The following is a 17457-nucleotide window of genomic DNA, read 5'->3' as shown; positions in this document are numbered from 1 at the left end:
GGAATGAAAATTTGAAATAACATGCTTACAGGAATTTTTATACCCTAATTATACAAGTATAAAACGAAAAACAAGAGTAAAATTAATTTTTGATCAATTTTCTATCATTTTAATTTCACTTCAACATGTAAAGATTCAATAGACTTTTAAGCAGTGGGTAAAAACATAAAAACAGACTAACGCACTAACTTTGATTCCAATCTCAACATAAAAACAAACACACTAACAAAATAAAATAGGGTAGCAGTTTTCTGAGTTTAAAGTTTAAAACTAAAGTTAGCAAGATTTTCAACTTTTCACCTTTTCACTAGCAAGATTTTCAACTTTTCACAAGACATAGAATCAAGTTCAATCCTAAACTAACTAACACAGTACTCAAAACAACAGTAATAATTATTATCCTAAAAATTAAAACAAAATACTAACAAAGCACAACATCACAATACAATTAAACAAAATAAAAGTCTCACACATCACAAGGTACAAACCAATACACAAACATACATGTCTAAAGTCCAAAACATAAAAACGTGTCACATCATATGTCTCAAGTCCAAATATAAAAATAAACAACACATCACAAGTCTCAAGTCTAAAGCACATAGGCTAACATATATTACAAACAGAAAAATAAATCAATCCTCCTCCTCATCATTCTCAGAATCACCGCTATTCCAGACATCTACAGGCTCATGGTCAGGGTATCTAGGATATGGAGGAAATTACACTCCTTTGTTACCCCTAATGAAGCCTTCCAAAGATGAGTGAAATGTCTCTTCATAATCAATTTTTCTTCTATTATACCAATCGATATGATCTGCAAAATGCTCTAAATTTCATACCTTATCTACGGTATAATTGATTTTATCCATCATCCTCTGTAATAATTAATTTTTATTTTCTGTAGAATGACCTCTAGAAGTAGATGGTCTTGAGGTAGATGGTCTAGATGTAGAAGCAGCAGATGTTGCCATTTCATAGCTCCTTGAAAAACCTCCTCTCCAACCAAAAAAAGAATGTTATAAATACGACTTCACATTAACACTAGTAATTGACTTTAAAGGCAACAATACTTCTTCTCTGCTATCATATCTTACTCCAGTCTGCTCACACAAAGAAACGAACAAGGAAGCAAATCCCAGACCTGCAGTAGTAGCGGCAGTGGTAGAACTGATGATAGTCTGATAAGTTAAAGCTCCAATGTTGATGAGTTTTCCCTCCTAGATATAATACTTTAATGCTGCTCTCTCTGGTAACTCACTGAGATAATTTGTAGGTAATAGACGGGCAGAAATAAAATAGTGTCATGCCTTGGATGGTGTACTTAACTTTGACGAAGCAAAGTTGACTCTCCTCTCATTTGTGATCTTCTAGAGTCCTCTTCCAACAGTCAAATAGGAAATAATCTGATTTAGCTCCATCTCAGTTAGACTATACATCGCATAAAAACACAAAGTCTCGGGTGGCAAATGGTAAAACATATTGATTACCTCTTGTGAAAAAGGTACCAATTTTCCTCGAACCATGCTTGATCCTCTTCAGCTTCAGGCGTGTTTGCATAAAACTCCCGAACTACAAAAATAATTTCCACAGCAGAAAAATAGCAGAATCCTTCCCACTGTCGGTGAACGATCAGATCTTCTACAGATCCACCTGAACTTTTGAAACATTGCTCCTACATAAGTTTTTGTGAGTGCAAAGCATCACTGTACCTATCTTGAGCCTTCAAACTCACAAATTTGCTCAAATTAAAGTGGCCTTTTCCTTTAGTCCTCTTCATTCTTGGTTTCATTCTACAAATTTCCATAAAATTTCATAATAACTTCAAAAACCAAGTCTAATCCACTAAACTTAACTCATATAAGTATAAACTACACTTCCTATGAAATTTCAATAGATTTTTCCTAATTTTTACCATGAATAGTGATTTTTGGGTTCTTCCAAATGTACTCAAAATACATGGTGAAAATCCAAAATTTTTATATAGAAGTAAAGCTCTTACCTTAAGAAATCTGAATTCTAACAAATTTTGCTCAATTCAACCAAGAAATTTCCATTTAATGGCTTGCTCTAGCTCTCCAAATCGTGAACTCGAGAGGAAGAAGATGACAGGGAGGGTGAAAATGGTGATTTTCGGGTTTAATTTTCACTTTTAACCATTTGAGAACTAGTTTTCGTGAACCAGCGCTTACGCACAGGTAAGTGGTGCTTAGGCGCCTGCCTCTCGCGTTATATCACACTTAAGTGCGAGAATGTGGCGCTTAGGAGCCAGTGCACAATTTTTGAGATTTTTAAATTTAAGTAAAATGCACTATTAGCCTAAGTATACCACACCAAAATGGTCTTATAACACTTAAGTGACTATTTTCATCTCCTACAACTCTCCTCTCTCTCAAAATTCCCCCATAAAAATTCATTCAATTCGAGACAAAAATAACACTAATTTTCATAAAAACAAACATATACATTCATTCACAAGCTAGTACAAGTACATAAACACTTAATTCTCACTCTAAATAGTCTCGGATGAGAAAATCTTCTAATTAAAAACACCTAACAAACTTAAACAATTAATACAAATAAGTCATAAACACTAAAAATAAACACTAACACGTAAACACAATAACTCCAGACAAACAAAATCAAACATAAAACTTAATTCCACTCTTCATTTGATGGGACAAACTCTGGTATTTCATTAGTCTCTCCTAGGACAATCAGAATATAAAGTTGATAAAACGGGCAGTGGTGACGAGCTCTAATATTATCTTCTTCAATCCACTTTTGTTTAAGATACATCTCCTCATCTGCTTCCTCTATATAACTAGTATTGTTAAATTAAATTTTCAATTTTCATCCAATATGCTCAAGATGTGCATGAATCTCAATTACCTTAATATCCAGTAAAGTCATGACAGTCTCAATTTTGTTGATCCTTTCTGATATTCCTTCGATAGTAACGGCTAAGAAACTGTTATACATCTCTTGTGCACTTTAACTAATGAATTTCTTCCTCATGGTCTCTTCCTTCTTTTTCAAATCCATCTCCCATGAAGACATCTTCTCAAAATCCCTCTTAGACTTTTAGAACTAAAAATGATCTGAGGTGAAATTCCTCTGCAAAATCCTTATATTTGTAGGCCTAAATCTTTCTAATGACTCCTAGGCATGTATTCACGCTGCCTTGGCACATTTTTACAAACTAATTGGCGATTAAACCTTCTAAAATCCAAGCTGTCAGTTTTTTTGCACATGGTTTTTAACTCCCGCACTTAAGCGTCAGTGCTCAATTTTGCACATTCTCATTTTAGCATGAAATTCTCATTTTAGCATGTCTAGATCAGTAAATAAAGTCTTAAAATCATTACTAACACAAAATAGTCTCAAAATTATTAATCCAAATTTTCTTAATCACACACAAACAAAAATCAAAGCAAAAACACACTGATAATTATGGGTTGCCTCCCACAAAGCGTTTGGTTTTACGTCATCAGCCTGATGTAACTAGTGCTTATTCCGGTTGACCCAACATCATTCGGTCGTTAAATTTATGTTGATCCCCTATAAAATAAGGTTTCAATCTATGATCATTCAATTTAAATATTTTCTCTATTTTAGAATCTTTAATATCCACAGCTCCATAAGAATAAACTTTCATCACAGCGAATGGGCCCATCCACCTAGACTTAAGTTTGCCTGGAAATAATCTTAACCTTGCATTATATAGCAAAACTTGTTGTCATGGCTGAAAATTTTTAATAAGAATACTTTAATCATGCCACATCTTCATCTTTTCTTTATAAATCTTATCACTCTCATAAGATTCATTCATTATCTCTTTAAGCTCATTTAATTGCAATAATCTTTTCTCACCGGCATCTTTCAAATTATAATTGAACTCTTTAATTGCTCAATATGCTTTATGCTAAAGTTCAACTGGTAAGTGACAAGCTTTCCCAAATATTAGCCTATATGGGGACATTCCGATAAGAGTTCTATAGGTAGTCCTATAAGCCCAGAAAGCATAGTCAAGTTTGACTGACCAATCCATTTTTGTTGAATTCATTGATTTTTTCACAATTCTTTTAATTTCTCAATTAGATAATTTAGCCAAACCACTTGTCTAAGGATGATAAGCAGTAGAAATTATATGATTTATATGATATTTCTTTAATAAATTCTCCATTATGGCATTTCTGAAATGACTTCCCCCATCAGTTATGATAACTCTCGGCATCCCAAATCTACAAAATATGTTTGTTTTCAAAAACTTTACAACACTTTGAGCATCACATCGAGGTAAAGCAACAGCTTCTATCCATTTGGATACATAGTCCACTGCTAACAGTATATATAAATTTCTAAAAGATGGTATAAACGGTCACATGAAATCTAAACCCCAAACATCAAATATTTAAATTTCTAGCATATAATTGAGGGTCATCTCATTTCTTCTAGCACTATTGCCTACTCGTTGACATCTATCACAAGTTTTAATATAAGCATTAATATCTCTAAGGATAGTAGGCCAGTAAAATCCAGATTGTAAAATTTTGTATGTTGGTTTATCAACACCAAAATGTCCCCCAAAATCAGAATTGTGACATTTTTGGATAATTTCATAAGTTTCGTCTAAAGGCACACATCTTCAAATAATCGATCATTTCCTTATTTATATAAAAATGAGACATCTTAAAAATAAGTCTTAGTTTCAGAAATAAATTTCATCTTCTGTTTGTATGTCAATCCATAAGGTATAATGTCACTAACAAGAAAGTTTACAATGTCGGCATAACACGGAACACACCACTCATTAACTTTGAACAGTTTTCATCTAGAAAATGTTCATTAACTTCTTTTTTAAAATAGAGTGATTTTTCTAACTCAAGCCTCAAGCCTGGACAAGCATTTCTTTTCAGTCAGAACCAAAAGTCTCTCACCAAGGGAGAAACGAAAGCAATAAATTAACTTCTTGAATTATTAAAATATCTCTCACCATCTTATAAGTCTTGGTTTAGCATCCTTCTTTTCCATTAGGTACTTAATAGCAGAATGATCTATATGCACTACGCAATGAGTTCCAATTAAATATGATCTAAATTTATCAAAGGCATATACTATTGCTAATAACTCTTTTTCGGTCGTTGCGTAATTAATTTGAGTTTCATTAAGAGGTTTACTAGCATAGTAAATTACTTTAAAAGCTTTATCATAACATTGTCGTAAAACAACTCCAATAGCATAATCACTAGCATCACACATAAGTTTAAAAGGTTTTCCCCAATCTGGTGAAACTATAATTGGTACGGTGATATTTTAGGCATTCTTCATCAAAGTTGAAAATTGCATCTTTCTCCAGTACATGGCATAAAGGCTTACCAATTTTTGAAAAGTCTTTAATATATCGCCTGTAGAATCCAACATGTCCTAAAAAACTCCTAATTTCCCTTATATTTGTTGGATAAGGTAAATTGGCGATCACTTTAATTTTAACGGGATTTACTTCCATACCATTTTCTGATATTTTATGTTCTAATACAATTCCATTCCTCCTACTACCATGAATTGGTGGCATTTTTCCTAATTAAGGACTTAATTTGTTTCTTCACAGCGCTTAAGAACTTTTGATAAATATTCGAAACATGACTCAAATGAAGTTCCAAACACTGAAAAATCATTCATAAATACTTCAATTCCTTTTTCAATTAAATCACAAAAAATTATCATCATACATCTTTGAAATGTAGTTGGGGCATTACATAAACCAAAGGGCATTCTTTTAAAAGCAAATGTACCATAAAGACTGGTAAAAGTTATTTTCTCTTTATTTTTAGGAGTAATTTGTATTTGGTGATAACTAGTATATCCATCAATAAAACAAAAGTATTTATGCTTAGCTAGTCTATCCAGCATTTGATCTAGAAAGCATAGTGGAAAGTGATCCTTCCTAGTGACAAAATTTAATTTTCTATAATCAATGCATGTTCGCCACCCTACAACTTGTCTAGTTGGTATTAATTCATTATGTTCGTTCACAGTCACAGTTACTCCTCCTTCTTAGAAACGTAGTGAATTGAACTAACCCATGCACTAGCTGAAATAGAGTAGATAATTTTAGCATCTAACCACTTCAAATTTTCTTTCTTAATAACTTCTTTCATTACAGGATTCAATCTCCTTTGAGGATCATCCTTGGGTTTGCAGTTCTCTTCCATATGAATTCTATGCATACAAATTTAAGGACTGATTCTTTTAATATCAACAATTGTCCATCCAAAGGCTTTCTTAAAATTTTTTAGAACTTTCATCAACTTTTCTTCTTCTTTCAGTGTTAACTTTAAGGAAATTATAACAGGTAAAATAGAGGAATCTTCTAAGAAAGCGTATTTTAAATGATCAGGAAATAACTTCAACTCAAGTTTTGGAGGTTTTTCTCTTGATGTTTTTCTCTTGGAGGTTTTTCTCTTGATGGACAAAATGATTTATCTTTTTCTATAGTGTCCAAAATTTCAAAACTTTCTCGAACAGAGTTTGAATCTTCTTTAAAAAGATCCTCATGTTGATTTAATTACCTTCTAGCTTGTGTTCCAACTCTTTCATCTCAAATTTCTCTTAATCATGTTCTAAATCTCTTAATTCATATTTTTCTTCATAATTAGTTTTGAAATGACATTCACTCAGATATCTTATAACATCCATTTTATAGCATTCATCATTTTTACCTTCTGCAGGGTACGTCATTAATTTGGAAATATTAAATGTAATTGTTGTTTGATCATTAACGCACAACATTAACGCACAATGTTAATTCCCCTTTTTGCACATCTATCATTGCTCTTCCTGTGGCTACGAAAGGTCTCCCCAAGAAGATAAGTATCTCTTTATCTTCCTCCATATCCAACACAATAAAATCAACAAGAAATATAAATTGATTTACTTTCCCTAGGACATCTTACATAACTCCTTTAGGGTACGTTATTGAACCATTTGCTAACTGCAGAGTTATAGTAGTAGGGATTATTTCTCTTAATCCCAATCTTTTAAAAATCTTTTAAATATTGATAATGAAATATTGATAATGTCATAAGGTTAATACTTGCACCAAAATCACATAAATCTTTCCCATAAAATCTTTCTCCTATCGAACATGGAACTATAAAGCTACCAGAATCTTTAAGATTTTCAAGAAGCTTTTTCTTAATTATAGCACTGCACTCCTCACTAAGTGCAACAGTCTCATTATCTTCAAACTTTCTTTTCTTGTTGAGAATATCCTTCATAAATTTTACATAGCTTATCATTTGTTCTAAGGCTTCAGTAATTGTAATATTAATTATAAGCTTCTTAAAAATCTCTAAAAATTTTGAAAATTGTTTTTCCAACTTCATTTGACAAAGTCTCTGAGCAAATGGAGGTGGTGGTTTTTCTAAGTTAACTTTAAGTGGAGAAATAAGTCTTTCAGAATCTTTTGGAGCGTCCTCTTTTGATTCTTCAATTTCTTCTCTCTCTAATTCAGTTTCTTTTTTAACTCTATCTTCCAACTCTCTTCCGCTTCTAAGTTGAACGGCTTTTACTTGCTTTTTATTCTTGTCTTTCAAATTTATTTCAGTATTACTAAGAAGTGTTCCTTGGAATCTATTACTTAATGAAATTTTTATTTATCCAAGTTGATTCTCAATATTTCTAATTGTTGCTTCTTAACTTTGTAACTGATTTCCCATTTGTAACACCACTTCTTCTATAGACAACTTCTTCTCCTTAAATTATGGATGACTGTTGAAACCTGGAGGATAAGTAGATCTATAATTATTATTCCCTTGGTTGTTCTAGTTTCTCAATTGGTTTTTTTTATTGTTCCCTCATTGTTGATTATTACCAACCATAGTATTATTCCAATTGAAGTTATGATGGTTCTTCCAACCTAGGTTATAATAATTTGAATATGTGTTATTCTGCTTGTTATTTATGGCATTCAAAGTTTCTAATTATGCTTTAGAATCTACCATTTTGCCTAATGAATTCTCTTCAATCATCGATATTGGTTGAGAAAAATTCATTCCAAATTATTGTAACTTCCTTGAAATTGCAGCAACTTGATTTGCTAACATAATAAATGCATCAGATTCATGAATATTGGCTACTTTCTTTAGATTTACCCTCCCAGAAAGCCATTGAAAATTATTGGTAGTCATTTCTGTTGTGGGCGTACTTTTTGACGAAAAAAAGAAATGGTTTTGAAATCAATGAACCATCAGCAGCGACATTGATAATAGATTATTAATAGCTAATCCATTGTAAAAGGTTTGAATTATTAACCAATTTGACATAGGATGGTGTGGACACTTTCTCAGTAGTTCTTTAAATCATTCTTTTCATAAATAGATTCCCCTTCAAACTGATTAAAAGATGTAATATCATTTCTAAGCTTCGCAATTTTTTATGGTGGAAAATATTTAACAAGAAATTTTTGTGCTAAATCTCCCCAAGCTCTGATAGATTCAAGTGCTAACGAATTCAACCACGTCTTAGCTTTATCCCTCATTGAGAAAGGAAATAACCTAAGTCTTATGGCATCATTTGATACACCATCATATTTAAATGTAGCGTACAATTCTAGAAAATTGACAAGATGTAAATTTGGATCCTCAGTTGGTGATCCCCCAAACTGATTAATTGATACAATTTGGATAATAGTAGATTTAAGCTCAAATGAGTCAGTCACTACAATAAGTTTTTGAATACTATGTTTTCGAATACTAAAATGAAGTTCATCTACCGTAGGGTTGGCATAATCTCTTAATAGTCTAAATTCTTGATGAATTTCAGCATTTTGATTGTTTTGGTTTTCCATTTCTATTATTTTTTTAAATTTTTCAAGATTTTTAATTTTTTTGGCTTTTCTGATTTTCTTAACAGTTATTTCTAATTCAGAATTGTATGGCACTAGTCCTTCAGAACATGAACTACACATACACAAACATGAAATAAAATGAAATAAAAAAAACACACAAAGTAAAATACTATAACTTTTTTTAAAGTTTAAATAAGACTTTCTAAAAATAGAAATTTACTTTTAAATCAATTTTTGAAATCTTCCCCAGTAACAGCGCAAAAACTTGATCTTGAAACTGCTTATATGCAGCAGTATAACAATGTATGCGATTATATTTTCACTTATATTTTTATACTTTACAACAGTACCAAAAACTTATAATATAGGACTTTTTTATTAAGCCCTGAATATCGAGCCCATGGGAAAATATGCACTATTGATCAGCAAACTTTCTATCCTAAAAAGACAATTACTTAAACTATAGATAATTTAATAATAATAAAAATTCAAATATTTTTGATATTTTTGATATTTTGACAAAATAGTAACAACTTCTAAATAATTTATGTAAAAGAAAAGCACAGATTATGAAATTATCTTTCTCCTTTTCATGAATTAGTAATAAGTATATGAATTCTGTTGTGAAAGTATGCAAATTTTGTTGTGTCAAATAGGAGCAATAATATTCTTTACCCTTACTAGAGATGTTATAAAAAACAATGGCTAATTTAAAGTTTGAATAGTTCTGAAGACGGGCTAGGCAAGGAAGATATCAGCTCTCACTCTAGAGTTCCCTCGATTCCCTCTACCTGAGGGCTAACATCTCGTATTAGAACCTAAAACAATAAATCAAGTTAGAAGGTTTAAACTGTCACTTTAAAATCCTCTAACTCTACACCCTTCAAAGTTTATTTTCTTATTTATTTGCACTAAATCATATGAATTACATTCTCATTCATACAACTACATCTGATTCTTTCTAATTGTTGATTGAGACAATACTAGCCCGGCTCTTACATGTTCTCTCAACAAATTTTAACATCTAGATGGGCCAGATCAAAAAGTAAATGAAGTGCATGGAATTGAATCATCACAACTTCTTCCAACATTACAGATTAATACTCTCCACAACTTCCATCCAACACAGTAATTACTTATCATTTTAAGGACAAAGATAAAGAAAACTACTCAGAATCCATGGAGAAAATAAAACCACACTTTAGTTTAAAAGTAGAAATCATTGTCAAACCAACAAGAAGTCTCAATTAAAATCAAAAATAGTTTAAAAACAAAGATAAAAACTTATCTCAAATCCTCCATCAAACTCTTGAAGTTCCTTTGAATCTCTTCTCTTTTACAACACTCTAAACTCTCAAAATAAAACAAAAAATAAAAGGAAAAAGTAAATTTTGCGGTGCCTGAATCTCTCCACAAGATTCTCCACGATCTTCTCAGGACTCCAGCACTCTCTCCCTCTTCAAGCACCCACTTCAAATGTAAAAACTTCCTTCTTTTATAATTCTACAAGAGGTGCCTTTGAAATTCTTCAAAATGTGTCCAAATTCAATGTATTTACCAAGGGATGCCTCCTTTCACAAGTCTTTTAATAATATTTTCATTTCTAGTGGTCATAACCACCCTTTTAGCCAATAGGTGCCCTAAATTCCTCTTCAAAATTCGGTCAAATAAATAAAACCGCCAAATAACTGCCTCTAGCACTTAGGTGTGACCTTCTCTATTTCACAGGCGCTTAAGCGTCGGATCTGGCGCTTAGGCGCCAAAATACTTTTGCATAAATTTCACATTTTTGCTCCAAATTTGATCCTTTTTCACTACTTTTAGCATTTTTTCAACTTCTTACTTGTACCTGAAAGAAAAACACACAAATACCTTCCATTAAAGCGCAATATCTCAAAAATAGGTATAAAAATGTGTCTAAAAACACTATATATTTTAGGTGTAACACGGTGCATGTGTTAATATTGCCCTTTAAGTAAAGTTGAAATATATCTTTGGAATTCACATAAATAGCGGTGGTAGTCATAGTTAAAGATAAGTGCAAACTAATAATGAGTAAAGCATATAAGTAAAGGTGACGTGATTCTAAGGATTTGGAAAAGATTAAGAATTCACTGATCACTAATCCTTAGCAATGGTAATTACATATCTTTATAATCATTCTTAAAGACTTGTTGAACTATTTATAAATCTAATATTTCAATATTATAAAATTTAGTCACAACTTAATTTAAACAAACTAATTCTTTGCAGCCAACTTTTAACCTACAAAATTTTGAGTGAAGTTAGGATAGTAAAACTTAATAAATGAGTGGAAAAATAAAATAAAAAATAGAAAAAGAGAAAAAATGATGAAGCAAAAATTTTTAGAGAAAGGTTCATAATAAAAAGAGAAAATTTTCAAAAACCTTTGAGGAGAAGCTTGATGTGAAGCTTAGATTAAAAATTTGTGTCAATTTCACTTTTAAAGGTTAAATGATAATAACTTTTCTAACTTAAGCTAAAAACTTTTTATTCAAAGAAATAATAATTAGATTAAGATGGTTTAATAAAATTGATTACTAGATTTTATGTTTGATATTAATTTTTTGTTAGTTAAGATTCATATAAGTAACTTAAGTGTGGCGTGGTTGGCCTTAAGGAGGTGCTACTCGAATTTTTAGGCACATTAGGGTGGTTGGAGGCTTGTATTATAGCCTTTGGTCATTCCTTTATATATATATATATATATATATATATATATATATACAATACTCTTTATTATATTGTGACTAAAGGGGGTAATATGAAAGTTCAATCTAAAGGAAAAGCTAGTCCACTTACACTATTATATTTCTATTGTATTATTAAGAAGCATTGATTCTTTAATTCCTAGCCACTATCACACTTTAAAATATTAGAATTCTGGATTTTAAAATTAATTGAGGGCAAGTAATATTTAATTTTTGGAGAATTGGATGTGTACTGGAGATGTGATCGTATTTATTTTATTTTATTCTGATTTTATATTGATTTTATGCTTTTAAAAGTTATTTGTGATGTATTTAGCTAATTCGGGTTAGCAGATTCAATAGAGCTGAAGAAGTACGGAATTGAGTAAAGTAGAGAAGCAGCACACAGGCACCCAAGAAGCAAACTCAAGCCATGCCAGAGAAGCCAAAATGTAAGCACTAGGTTGTGGCACCTATGCACCTCAACCCAAGCGCATATGAACTGAATATCACACGAAGGTACCAAAGGTTATGCACCAGACTGCTCAGTGCTTTAATGTCAAGAACCATTACCAAAGCGTCGCATACCAGGGCCTAGGCACCACATACCAGCTCTTACATGCTATTTCACGTATTTAGACGTTTCTTACGGTTCACACATGTTGATTTACAAGGAAATCATAAATGCAATGATACAAAGATGGAGAGTGGGGATTCACGCTATTGGAGGCATTCAAACAGAAGGAGAACTTAGAGACATAAATTTCAAGTGCAAGAGAGTGAAGTGTTGAGTGATTGTAAGGTTTTCTAAATGTGTAATTATGCTTTTAAACTAAAAATATCTTTTAGAGATGGAAGATAAACAAGTTAACAAACTACTTTGTTACTTTCTTTGGGTTCTATACTTTTAAACTCTTATTTTTTATAGTTCCTATCAATGTAACACTTATGGTAATATTTTTTAGTACGATTAGTGCGTAGAAATGTTTTTCATGATTAAATTGGTAGTTAAGAATTTAACTTTTGATTCTAATGTGATTTTTCTAAAATTTTTTAAGGTGATGTTCTAATCCTCAAATCTTTGTTTACACTCAACCCAGCTAGTTAAGTACTTAAAATTCATTGTGATCTTTGATTTTTAGAAGAATCTTTAATAGAACAACTAGGTTAAAACACATTAATTTAGGAGAATAGAAATATTACTTCTAAGTTAGTGCAACCTTGTAGGGAAATACATAAGCATGGGCTAATCACTTGATTTAAGAAACAAAATATGTTTAATTATAGGAAACTGAATATTTTTTATTAGCATAATTTTTTAGACGTTCGAGAGGGAATAAGGAGGAGAATTGTTCCTAATTGTTAACCATAATTTTGAATTGCCTAATTGAACATAGGCTCAAGTAGAATCAATTTTGGGGAGAAATTTTCAAGTATTAGGCATTCTCATCTCATTAGCATAGGTTTCGCCATTTCAAATATTAGGATTAGTAGCTTTTAAATATCATAGAACTTCAAACCTTCACACTATATTTAAAACTAGTAAATTAGAACTTCTCTTAACTTAGGGAGTTTGCTAGTTCCTTGTGGGATCAACATACTGATTTAGATTCATACACTACTTGGAAAACGAGTATACCTATGTATATCACCAATGCTTTGATCCCTGATAACTGCTTATGTGCACAGTATAACAATATTTTTTATGATATTTTTCACTTATGTTTCCTTACTTTGCAACAGAACCAAAAACTTGATCTTGGAGAAAATAAGAATTTAACTTTTTACTTTATAAATATTGGGATACTACGCAAGTATGCGTATCGTTATCAAGTAATATATGACTTTTGATTAAGAGTTGAATATCGAAGCCACAGGGAAAATACACAATATACACAAACTTTCTATTTTTAAAAAGACAATTACTTAAACTATAGATATTTTCTCAATAAGTAAAATTCAATTTTTCTGGTATTTTTGATATTTTGACAAAATAATAAAACTTCTAAAGATAACTTGAGTTTATGTAAACGAAAAATACTTGATATGAAAATATTTTTCTCCTTATCATAAATCAGTAATAAGTATAGAAATTCTGTTGTGGAAGTATGCAAATTGTGTTGTGTCAAATAGGAGCAATAATATTCTTTACCCTTACTAGAGATGTTATAAAGAGCACTAGCTAATTTAAAGTTTGAATAGTCCTGAAAACCAGCTAGGCAGGGAAAATACCAGCTCTCACTCTAGAGTTTTCTCGATTCCATCCACCTGGGGGCTAACATCTTGTGTTAGAACCTAAAACAATAAAACAAGTTTAGGGTTTTAACCTGTCACTTTAAAGTCCTCTAACTCTACATCATTCAAAGATTATTTTCCTATTTATTTGCACTAAATCATATGAATTATATTCTCATTCATACAACCTCATGTGATTCTTTCCAATTGTTGACTAAGACAATACCAACCCAGTTTTTACATGTTCTCACAACAAATTTTAACATCTGGATAGGTCAAATTAAGAAGTAAATTATGTACATTGATTTAAATCATCACAACTTCTTCCAACATTAAAGATCAATACTCTCCACAACTTCTATCAAACACTTTCATTATTTATCATTTTAAGGATAAAGATAAAGAAAACTACTCATAATCCATGGAGAAGACAAAAACACACTTTAGTTTAAAAGTAGAAATTATTGTCAAACCAACAAGAAGTCTCGATTAAAACAAAAAATAATTTAATAACAAAAGATAAAAATTTACCTCAAATCCTCCACCAAATTCTTGAAGTTCCTTTGAATATCTTCTCTTTTACAACATTTGTGTCATAAATTTATACATAAAATATATATATCACTAGCTAATATTAATGATATTTTTTATGGATGTTAAAAATTTAAGTGCCATATTCAGAAATATAAAAATTTAGATAAATACATAAAATTTCCGTAATAGATATAGTACACGAATAAATGCCTCCATAAATACTATTATACAAACAAGTACCAGACTTCTTATTAATTTATCACATAAATTCCACATATTACCGTACAGCACTCACTTCTTTAATTCATAACTGACAGGCACTGGACGCCGCACAGCACGGCAGCCTTTACCTTTAAGCCCACGCTCAAGGAGAGAGCCAGAGTTGTACCATAGATTCCAAATGCCCCACTTTAATTCACTGCATCCAATTTCCAAGCCCTTACTAGTGCCAGGAGTCTCAATTTGAGTCAACAGGTCGAGCTCGAATTTGACCCGAAAATGATGCTATCCGAATAGAGTCAACCTAAATCTCATCCGAATAATAAATAGGTTAAAAACTAAGACCCGAACTTGAGATTGAGCCGTTAACGCCAACCCGACCATAAATTTCGAGCTTATTCGGCTCATGTTTGGATTTTTGGGTTCAACTCTAGCCCGACTCAAATAATAAACGAGTCGAACTCCTCTAACCTTAACCCGACTCAGAAAATATTCGGGCCAACCCTAACCCGAATTTTTTGGAGTCAAGTTCGAATCGTGTTGATGTACCAGTCTATCGTGTGAATTTTTGACACCCCTAACTAGTCCAGGAATTTGAGGGATCAAAGCACCATCTTTAATTTTTCATAGAAATTGCACGGAAAGTCCAAATCTATATTCCCGACAAAAAAAAAAAAAAGAGTTCATATGCATATTAATAATATAGAAGAGATTTTCTGTATTTCGAATAAGACTTCACATAATTTCATTTTTATGCCGAATAATTTCATAGTTTATGCGATTTTTATCTCATAAATGATGCTCAGTTGGATTGAAAAAAGTAATGTAAAACATTCCATTTAATCATTGGGGAAAATTTCTCCATCTATTTTTATTTTTTAATTTTTTGAAAAATATGAGCGTCAAGTTCAATTTTTATTGAAAGAAAACGATGAGTTAGAGACTCTAAAAGGAATACAACTCATACAAAAGAAAAATAAAGATAAATAAAAGAGAATAAACAAACCTGTAAACAACAACAACAACAACAACAACAATAAAGCCTTAATCCCACTACGTGGGGTCGGCTACATGAATCCTTTTTCTCAATTGCGTCCTATTTAGTGTCATATTTTCATTTAGAACAAACAAACCTATAACATAAAAAAAATTATGTATACAGAATTAACAACACCGACACAATAAAAAAAAATAGCAACATAAAAACCACAAAAGAGCTGCAACAACTTGTAAAAAGTCCAACATGTTATGAACCTGTAAAAAGATAATGAAATAAGCAGCCAGTTAGAAAATAGATGATAAAGAAAATAGGGACAAAAACTAGAAAAGAATCAACAAGTCTAAAATAATATACCAATGAAACATAACAATCGAAAACTCACCAGAGAATAAATAATAAAAATGAGCTCAAAATTTACCTGAAAAAAAGTATTGAAATTTTGTCCAAAGTATAGAATATAAATAAACATATTCCAAAACTAGCTGAATTTTAATAGAAGCTGACATACAACAAAAATCAATACCAAAAGCTTAGCAAAAAGCGAAAATCAAGTAGAAAATTGTAATATAGATAAGCACTACCACATACAACAACAAAAAAAGACAAGGAAATACTGACTATAAAAAGGATACAACTCACCTAAAGTAAAAGGAAACACAAACAAAACAGACAGCTATCAATTCTTCAACATTAAAAGTGCAAATTTATCCAGAAGTAACAACACAGAATGATAGAATAGCGCAGCAACATAAAAACCACCAAAGACCTTCAATAGTCAACAATAAGCCCAACATGTGATGACCATGCATTTCTTCATGTACTTCGCAAAAGAAAAGTTAATAGTTAAAATTTTTAAGAAAATTTTTAGATTGAAAATCTTAAAAATTAAAGCAAAAGATATTTAAAGTGAGCATATTTTAATTCAGGTAAAGCACAAATCAAGTAAATGTCGTGTTGTTGAAATCTTTTTTATAATAATTGAAGAATCATTGTCTAAATGTTATATGTCTATAGTTAAATCGAGCCTCTCAACAGCAGAAAGGTAACAAGTTCAAGACCACTCAATTTTAAAACTATCAAAATACTTAAATGCTGAAAGAATAAAATCTATAATAAAAAATATTGACATGAGTTATTCAATGGAATGTATTAAATTTTAGTTAAATTTATCATTATTTTACTTTAAAATTTATAAATGGAGTGGCATTCTCTATATAAGAACTTATTTTTGAATTTAGATAGAGCTCAAAATTATGAAGAAATCCAAATCTCTACTTGACATTTGAAGGCGACACTCATCACCAACTCTTGAATGTTATCGATCAACCATCAACTTACTATTATCATCATTTGACTACACTACAAACATCATCAATTAGTAATCATTATCTAACCTAAATCAATTGGATATTATTGACAAACTGCAATCACCCAAATCATTATCACACGATTATCATCATCAAATTATCATTGCTAGCGGCTTATAATTATATTTGTCCAATTTAATTTCATTATTTATTAATTTCATCTTCTCTAGTTAAAAGTAAGAAAACTATGTAATATTTCAAATTTATTTTATCATTTCATTTTAGATTGGCCCCTAACTTTTCCCTTATATGTCTATTTATAAAAAAAATGCAGGTATAATTTTGGGATATTTTTTTTATGCGCACAAAGACTTTATTTAATATTAATACATAAATTCTCATTCAATGATCATAAATTTTCTATCATGGAATAAATATTAAAAATCTTATTTTAAAATGAAGGAGTATAAATATGACCAAATTTTTAAATAGCTCATCACATCAGCAGCCAAAAAAACTCTATGAGGTGGCGTTTTTGTCAGGCAAAATTACATGCATCAATTAATAAATTTTCCAAATGTGTGTGCATATATATATATA

This window comes from Phalaenopsis equestris, unplaced genomic scaffold (genome assembly GCF_001263595.1).
Source record: "Phalaenopsis equestris unplaced genomic scaffold, ASM126359v1 Scaffold000295, whole genome shotgun sequence".
NCBI lineage: Eukaryota > Viridiplantae > Streptophyta > Magnoliopsida > Asparagales > Orchidaceae > Phalaenopsis > Phalaenopsis equestris.
Note: the sequence above shows the minus strand (reverse complement) of the source record.